Source organism: Lygodium microphyllum, chromosome 2, assembly GCF_053477565.2.
Source record: "Lygodium microphyllum isolate KBCC chromosome 2, Lygodium_microphyllum_v1.1.10, whole genome shotgun sequence".
Classification (NCBI taxonomy): Eukaryota; Viridiplantae; Streptophyta; class Polypodiopsida; order Schizaeales; family Lygodiaceae; genus Lygodium; species Lygodium microphyllum.
The window spans coordinates 162,199,505-162,208,799 of record NC_141136.1 but is presented as its reverse complement, the minus strand read 5'-3'; the positions used below and the strand labels follow the sequence as shown (position 1 = coordinate 162,208,799).

Below are 9,295 nucleotides of genomic sequence, written 5' to 3'. Positions count from 1 at the left end.
CACATACCTAGTCTGCAGTTGCACTCAGTGCCCAAGTCCTTGCACGTCAATGCTTTTTGGGAAGGCACAGAAATACATGCAGTCTTACCGATCCAAGCTCTAGGAGAAACCATGAGAAAGGAAATTGTAGACACATAAGCAAGAGTTAGTGTGCTGATGACACTCAAAGAAGCATAAAAACAAGGCACAAAAATGTCCGTGCACATATAACAATTTTATCTTTTGTAAAAAAGATAACAAGTACATTGTTACAAAATCACTAAAATACACACCTATATGAGGGGGCCACATCCACATACACCATCATAAATAAATGATATACACAAAAGTGTTACGTGCATGCATTGGTGAAGGGTAGGAATACTCAAAATTAAGGGCCAAAGGCCTTATAATATCAAATGTATCAAAGTTTCAAAGAAATAAAAAAATACAAAGGGGTCTGCTTTTTGGGGAAGAGGTGGGGTGGAGTGCACGAGTGGTTATGTGCCTCTTTCCCTTCCCTCTCTTGTCCAATCGCATATTCTCCTTTTTGGTGGTGCAAAAAGTTGTTCTCTCTCCTCTCTCTTCTGTCTTTTGTGCAGAAATTCTTCTTTTCCCTTTTGTTCTTGCATAATGGTTGAAGCTATGGATGAAGATGATGAAGATAACGAATCAGTTCATTATTAAGTGGAAGATTTATGTTTTCTTTTCAGTTTTGAGATGAATGACTCAGCCATGTGCATAGATTTTGCATGCTTCTACCTTGGTTTCATGTTCATTTCCTACCGTGGGAGGGTTGCTATCATTTTGGTGTGCAGTCGGGGAAGAAGATGATCTCAAAACACCAAAGGAAGAAAAAAAAAAGAGACCTGAAGATCTGATGCAAAGCAGTGAAGAAATTGTGTGTCCCAAAGTACAAGAAGGTGCAGGATGAGATGGAAGCCCGTTGTCTGGGTGTTTGGAAGACCCTCCTCTACTGAAGAAAGCCCAAAGCTTTACAGATTGTGTGTAGCATTCTTGGCCCTAAGCTGCATCAGCTATGCAATGCCGTTCGTGCTCTGTGTTGTTGTGTGCTGTTGCCTTCCTTGCGTGATTTCCCTCGGTTTCTGTGAAAGTCACATGGAAGGGAGGGGAGCTTCTGCCGATGTTATTGCCTCTTTGCCCATTTACAAGTTCAGGAGCAAGAGGATACCATTTCAGCGAGAGAAAAGCAGCTACAATGGATCAGATAGTGATAGCTCCAGTGAAGGTGGTGTGATGGCAGCATGAATAGAGAATGAGAGGGTAATAGCAGGGGATGATGTGGCATGTTGTATCTGCCTGGGCCGCTACAAGGACAATGCACAGCTACGAGGATTACCATGTTCCCACCATTTTCATGTGGAGTGTGTTGATCAGTGGTTAAAAATAAATGCTTCCTGTCCCCTTTGCAAATATTCTGTTCAAGGGTGTAAGACTGGAGATGGAGACACAGATGTATCAACACCTGTGGCAAGGTGTACTGCTGGAAAAAATTCAGTCATGGATGCCGCTCAACCTAGAAGCAACTGGAACAAAAGGGTTATGGGACCTGATTTGATGGCACATATGTCACAAACCGAGGCTTTTTGCCCCATGATACTGTAGGAACAGGTACCCTGTGGGACATGGATCCTACTACATTTCTGCTACTTGAGAAGGATGCAAAGGTGAAGGATACGTGTAGCAGAAATAGTAGCGCAGCGTCTCCATGTCTCCAAGAGGTCTCCATGTCTCCAAGAGGAATGAGAAGAAGAAGAAAAGGAACATAAGAGAAGGAGAGGGATGCGAAGGCGGTCATTACCACATTGCGCGCGAGAGAGAGAGAGAGAGAGAGAGAGAGAGAGAGAGAGAGAGAGAGAGAGAGAGAGAGAGAGAGAGAGAGAGAGAGAGAGAGAGAGAGAGAGAGAGAGAGAGAGAGAGAGAGAGAGAGAGAGAGAGAGAGAGAGAGAGAGAGAGAGAGAGAGAGAGAGAGAGAGAGAGAGAGAGAGGGATGGATGGAGATGGGTCCTCCATACTCTGGATTGAGGTATCATGCTACCCTTCCTGGATTGATCACCAGCAAGTGAATTTGTGGTGCGATGTGCCGGAAGCAAAAAGCCTTGTTACAGGCAGCACAGATGCCTCAGATCATCAGGCAAGTCACATTCTGGAAGATGGGCTGTTAGATGGGATGTGATTCGAAGGACTGGAGTGAGAGAGAGAGGGGGGATGATGTGTACATGAGGAGAGATGAGGACAGGGAGAACAATATCCACATGCTATTGGGAGACCTGCCAACAACGAAGGACACGCAGCCGTCCATTCCTTACCTGCCCTACCTTCTTCCGCCATGCCACCTGCCACATCAAGACCCTACCCCTTCGGTGTAAAGTCGCCCTGATGGTCCTCGACTAGTAGCGAAGCATGCACAGAGAGAGAGAGAGAGACAGAGAGAGGCAGTAGGATGCCCACCACAGAGCACTAGAAGAAAACGATATGTGCAGTGATGGAGGCCCCCAAGCTTGCAATTGCATTTGCCACAGCACTGACGGCCGTGGATTCCAACAACCAGCCCAATGGAGCAGCTCATGAAGGCAGATGGTTTAGATGCCCTCTTGATAGTGGATGCAGTCAAACCTACCATGCATTGCAGGTTCTGGTCTGTGTAGGTTCATTAGGCTTTGGCACTCAATGACAAGTAGTCTACACCTACTCAAGGAATCTTGATCTTTTTGTGATTCTCAAATTTCCTGGTGCCCTCTTGTGAGCAACTGCGATGGCAGAGAAAGAAGAAGAGAGTTTTCAAGAGATTGCAAAGGGGAGATTGTTCAAAAGGAACTTAACATCAACAAGTGCAACATAATGCACAAAATTGAAAGAAGTGTTGAAGCACAAGAGGGCATAAGATAGATGGATCCAGGCAAGATAGAGGGAGCCAGGGTCAACAGGATGCTGAAAACAACAAGCAAGAAGAGAAACCGAGTAGGTGAAGATAGACACACAAGATGAGAAGATGAAGCCAAGTCACCCCTTTCATAGGATTAGTGTGCAGTGCAGCAAGGCATTTCTTTTCCCTTACCTTTCCTACCCTCTCCCTTACTATTTCCCTTCACCACAACCCTTCCATCACACCCTCCCTATTCAAATTCATTGCTGGCAACCTTCTTTATGAGTTGCCCACAACTCCCGCCCCCTCTTTCCCTTTCTCTTCTCTGCTTGACCTCTCCCTCTTCCACCATGATTGTCCACTTGCCACACGATCTGCATACCAACACGGCCTCCTCTTTCTCATCATCCCAAAGAATCTTTTCTTCTTCAAAAGAATACCCTTCCTTCTATAGCACTATTTGCATGGTTCCCAACCAATAACCAAAGAAGAAGAAACAAGAAGCATGAAGAAAGAAGGAAGAAGGGATTAGAGGATGAGGGAAATAAGAAGAAGACGGAGTGCATGGTATTTGAGGTCTTCAAGTTGCGATGTAGCTAAGAAGGAAGAGAAGGACTTGTTGGCTTCATGAGCTCCATAGATCTAATGCCAGCCATAAAACAACTTCCACCCTACTTCTTCATCTATGTGTCCCTCTCTCCCTCATCCTCCACATGGTAGCCATGTTTGCTTTCTTCCCTTATCCCGTCATATCTCCCCAATCCTTAACCTAAAAATTTCAATAAAATATTAATATGAATATTAAACACCATTGTTCTTTCGTTTGATCTTACCCCCTTCATCATTTGCCCCTTCAATTGTGGCACTTTCTTCCACCCCTTAGCCCTTTTACCTTATTTATAGTACCTCAATATTACCATCCTACTTTTCTACATGTGGTTCTTTCCTCCACCCATGATCACCATCAGCCTCTCATCCTAACATACATTGTTGCCATCCCTTACATCTTCCTTCTTCTTTTTCTTTTTCCCCCAAGCAACAACCATCAAGAAAAATGATTAGATAAACTAAAAGGGAAAATTTTTAAGAATCTAAAAGGATCAAAGCTTACTAACCCTCCTAATCCATTGTCAACATTCAAAAGTGAAAACTCTTTACCAAAGCAAAATACTGTCTCAAAGCTAAGCTTTGTGCTTTCAAGAGTTTTCACTTTACACTCATGGATGACAACACTATTAAATACTCCGTGAGAAGATACATAAAGATGAACTCCCACATCAAAAGATACATGAAGCTACATATACAATTAAACCCTATTTTCTCAAGTGCCCTCTAGAGCTACATGATGAAGGGAGTCATCCTTATTTCCTCTATTGGGATGGAAAGGTTATGCTTGTGATCCCTTGTTGAAGACAAAAACCTATCCTTTGAAGACTAGTAAATATTTTCAGTGTGGGAGTATTTGAGGTAGGAGTTCCCTTACTCTGGTGGTCATGGATTTGGAGTCCCATACCCTACCATGGCTAGGCCTCATCCTTATGATTGAAGTTGTTTTACTAACAATTTTTGAAGTTGTTTTGTGATAGACAGTGGTTCTTCTTTGGCAAGGTTCGCGAGGACGCTTCACATTTCAGTGTGGGAGGAATATGATGACACTCAAAGAAGCATAAAAACAAGGCACAAAAATGTCCATGCACATATAACAATTTTATGTCCATGCACATATAACAATTTTATCTTTTGTAAAAAAGATAACAAGTACATTGCTACAAAATCACTAAAATACACACCTATATGAGGGGGCCACATCCACATACACCATCATAAATAAATGATATACATAAAAGTGTTACGTGCACGCATTGGTGAAGGGTAGGAATACTCAAAATTAAGGGCCAAAGGCCTTATAATATCAAATGTATCAAAGTTTCAAAGAAATAAAAAAATACGAAGGGGTGTGCTTTTTGGGGAAGAGGTGGGGTGGAGTGCACGAGTGGTTATGTGCCTCTTTCCTTTCCCTCTCTTGTCCAATCGCATATTCTCCTTTTTGGTGGTGCAAAAAGTTGTTCTCTCTCCTCTCTCTTCTATGTTTTGTGCAGAAATTCTTCTTTTCCCTTTTGTTCTTGCATAATGGTTGAAGCTATGGATGAAGATGATGAAGATAACGAATCAATTCATTATTAAGAGGAAGATTTATGGTTTCTTTTCAGTTTTGAGATTAATGGCTCAGCCATGTGCATAGATTTTGCATGCTTCTACCTTGGTTTCATGTTCATTTCCTCCCGTGGGAGGGTTGCTGTCATGTGCTGAGCCACACAGTACTCCAGGATTGGGGTAACCCACCTGTTGAGAATGTTAGGTTCAATGTTACCATAGCCAATGGAATGAAAGTGTTGCCATTTGGAGTATTAAAGAACCACCCATTGAAGATCACACGGATCCAGTTCTCTGTTGACTTTATAGTTGTGAAGGGTGTGGACATGACATCCTGTTAGGTCGGCTCTGGATGCGCAATGCATGGTTCATAGAAGACTGGGGTAATGGTTTGATCTTCTAAGGCAATCGAATAGAGGCAGTAAAAGTAGAGATGGATACATGGAAGACCACACTAGTCAACTTGGATGCCATCTCCACCATGTTGAAGGGTGATGTGCATATTAGAAAATTGTACGGGCCACTCACCAAGTACATCCCTTGTCCCGAGGATGAGTGAGATTGGATGCATGTGCTAGCCATGATCAATCTGCTATTCTCGAATAGTGAGAAGTACGAGCAAGCTGCTAAGGCAATGGGTGAGCCTGATGACATGCCCCTAGTACCAATTTGCATGATGGCAAGGAGTTCTCATATGCAATCCAACACTATCAAGGTACGAGTGGCCACCATCATAGAAATTGAAGATGAAGATGAGGAAGTGGTGGCACCTATCTACCTATGCTTATCAATGACTACCTAGAAGACACACGTCTTTGACAACACACTCATTGATGAGGGAGTTGACTATAATATCCTTATGCATGATCATCAAACCCTCATTGGTCAACCAAAACTGCAGCCCACCAACACCAAACTTAATCCATTTGGAAGACGGTCCTATTCATTGCTCAGGAAGTGTAGAATAACAGTCTCTATCAAGACTAAAAGCCTACTTCTGATCTTCTATGTGATGCATAACACTACGATTACTGGTAAGGAATCACTGCTAGGATGTGCATTTAAGAAACAAGCACATTGCAATGTCAACTATTGCTCATAGCACAGTCACCTTGCAATTGGCAATATTCAGATAGTTACGGCTTTCAGCAAGGGTTGCATGACTCCATCACAGTTCACAAAGCCACTAGTAGAAAAACCCACCATCGAGCCTAAGGAGGGGGGTTGTGATCGTCACCACCCGCCAAACCCCAACACCAGTAAAATGCTCACCACAAAGCTAAAACCCTTGAACACCAGTCCAAATGGGTACCAAAACACCCACAACTACCATCTAGGAGCTCCTAACCACAAACCTGCAAGGCTAGGAAATTCCCCTCAAAACCTAGGAGGCCTAGAAGAAACTACAGGCATCGACGAATGGCCTAATCCCTGCGATGGGTTTTCAAGGTCTTACTCCTAACCACAAACCCGTAAGGCTAGGAAATCCCCCTCAAAACCTAGGAGGCCTAGAAGAAACTATAGGCATCGATGAATGGCCTAATCCCTGCGATGGGTTTTCAAGGTCTTATTGCAAGCACAACACTACTAAAAAGGTAACATCTGGATTTGGGTACTTAACGCCAAGATGGCCAAGGACACTACTCTAGCGCCAACCCTAAGCTTAACCCCACCAAGCCATGGGACAAAAAGGGCACCAATGCCACAAATGATTCAAATTGCGAAACACATGGAGCCTCAAACGCATAAGTTGGCGGAGACTAAACAAGTCTATCGACCAAAGCCGCACCATGCTACTCAGACACTACCTCAATCCGGTCCTACTAGTGCCCCTAAGACCTCACTAGCATCTAGTAGCACGGCACCTTCGACTCTAACCAGGCCCATCACACAAGAAGCCCAACCACACCCTCAAGAGCAACCAAAGCTGCAACCATCAACTGCCAAATTATCTAGTTCTTTCAAACCTTACCCTCCAGTAGGTCTTAAGCCGTCCTACAAATGACGATCAATCCTCACATTGGCTAAAGACATAGCTGATAATGTAGGAGTTGATGTGATCACCTGCATCAAGCACCTAGATGCCACATTCACCCTACTTGCTAAGATCTATGAGCATTTGGACCTAGGCTTGCTTGATCCATCCTTAGCATCGGATGTCCACTCCATGACATATGCACTTGGGAGGAATACGAATTCGTGATGGTAAAACCCCCATGGTCGCAGAGGAATTGATCACCAATGTCGAGATATCTTGAGACCAAGCCCTTAAAAAATGGCTAATCACCTCCTATATCAAGAGTAGAGTTATGGCCACAAGATAAAGGTTGGACGAACTCTGCAGGCTAGCCGATAAATGACTCATTCTTCTTGAGGAAGTGGTATGCTCTCCGACTCTAGTGGGAACAACAAGGTGCCAAATCATGACCCATTCTGAGCATCGACGTGCCATTAAGACCTCCAAGTATGATCCCATTTATGTAGTAGCTCCAACCTCCTATAGGGTGTTGACCACCATTCGTGACTGACCCTTAGAAGAGCACATCATGATCCACCCATATTCAGACCGAATTCTAACTGAGGAAGAGCTACACATTGCTAGCAGGCATAGACTTCGGTGACTTCCTCATGGATATTCTCACCTACATCACTCAAGTTAGCATCCATCCTTTTGATACAGACTGCTATGCCAATCTAGAATATAATCCAAACTTCTATGCTTGGCTCGTGCAAAAGTAAAACACTACAAGCTAGCGCTAAATGCCCTTAACCTCTCAAACCTTAATCCTAGGAAGGATTCTAGGGCAAGGTGAAATCAAACATTTAAACAGGTAAGGTGAATGAAATGCATGGATAAACCATCCATCAATGTCCAAGAGCGGAAGAGGGCAGATAAAAATCAACTCGTGACTAAGGAAAAAGTTGTAAAGTTTTTGGAATGAATGGATTGCTTGAGGAAAAATGCTCTTTTTGTATTTAAGTATGTTATTCTTCCCAAGCAAGCATAATCAATTCTTTCTTACCTTTCAAGTAATTACCTTAAAGACACTAATGGTGAACTATGGCATTATGACATGTACCCACAATGGTAGGTCAAGAGAAAAGCAACAAAATTCCATTCTCGGAGGAGGAGCAGGCGAAGTATGGCCTCTCGTTGGAAATGAGGGCTTACAATCAATTCAAATTCAGGCATATCTTGAATTTAAAAGACATAGTTGTGGAGGAGCCAGCCATCAAGCAACTAGTAAAGCAGTACAAGTTGTATAAGTACGTGGAGAAGGTAGGCCAAGCCATCGACTATGAGAAGTGTGCCGAATTCCTTTTGACCCTTAATAGAAACCAAGGCATTGTCACGGTGCACCTAGAGAACGAGGCCCGCCAAGTAGAAATCGAGCTGAGCCCTGAGCTGTACAAAAAGCAGTGGGCCTACCAAACAAAGTTGAGAGATGGCCAAAAAGGGATGTGTGTGACATGTTGGGAATAAACAAAGTGATTGTCCACACCAACAACAACATTAGCCTATGGCTAACATCCCTGACCCCGAGGTCCAAATCCAAGCCAAAATGGTGCGTGCCATGTTCTCTAGTCAAAGATATAGCGCATTGATGAGAATAGAATCAACTTACCAATGCTGGAGAGCATCATTGCCTGGTCCTTTGATGAGGCAAAACTAAATGGCTTTGTGAGGAAGACAATAGAGACATTGACAAAAGCATTAGCCATTGGCAAAAGATCCACGGGGGGAGAGTCCTCAGCCTCTAAAGCCAGGAAATCGTCATCCTTAAAGGCCTCAACCATTGGCTTCGGAGGAATCTTGGTAGCCATCATAAGAGAGGCACTAGGGAAAGCACAAGATGATGAGGCAGTCATGCCAGATAGGCCCTCTTTGTAGTACCAAGGATAGGAGCAGTCCAGTGAAAGGACCATGAGTAAAGACGAAGGAGAGTAAGAAGCACAATCTAGCCAAGGAAGGGCCAAGAAATCAAAGAAAGAGACTTCATAGAAGAAGGCCAAAGAAGAGGGGGGAAGAAAGAGGAAACATGCCTACACAAAGCACCAAGTGAGTCCAAAAGCATGAAAGAACAAAAGAGGAATCTAGAAGAGCTAAGGAGGAGAGAAAGAGAAGAACTGACGGGGAAGATGCGGAGCTTAGGAAGAAAGAGGAAGAAGACATAGCCCTTGTTATTTAATCTCTCAGTGGAGCAACCTTTAAGTGGCCATGAGCCCACCCTGATACAAAGGACTAAGTACTAGCTCCAAGATACCTAAAATCCT

At 43.7% G+C, this 9,295-nt stretch overlaps 1 pseudogene; it reads left to right on the top strand.

Moving 5' to 3' along the window:
- The first annotated feature begins 909 nt into the window (after window positions 1-909).
- LOC148040561 (E3 ubiquitin-protein ligase At1g12760-like) lies at window positions 910-1,605 on the top strand (annotated as a pseudogene).
- Window positions 1,606-9,295: the final 7,690 nt, after the last annotated feature.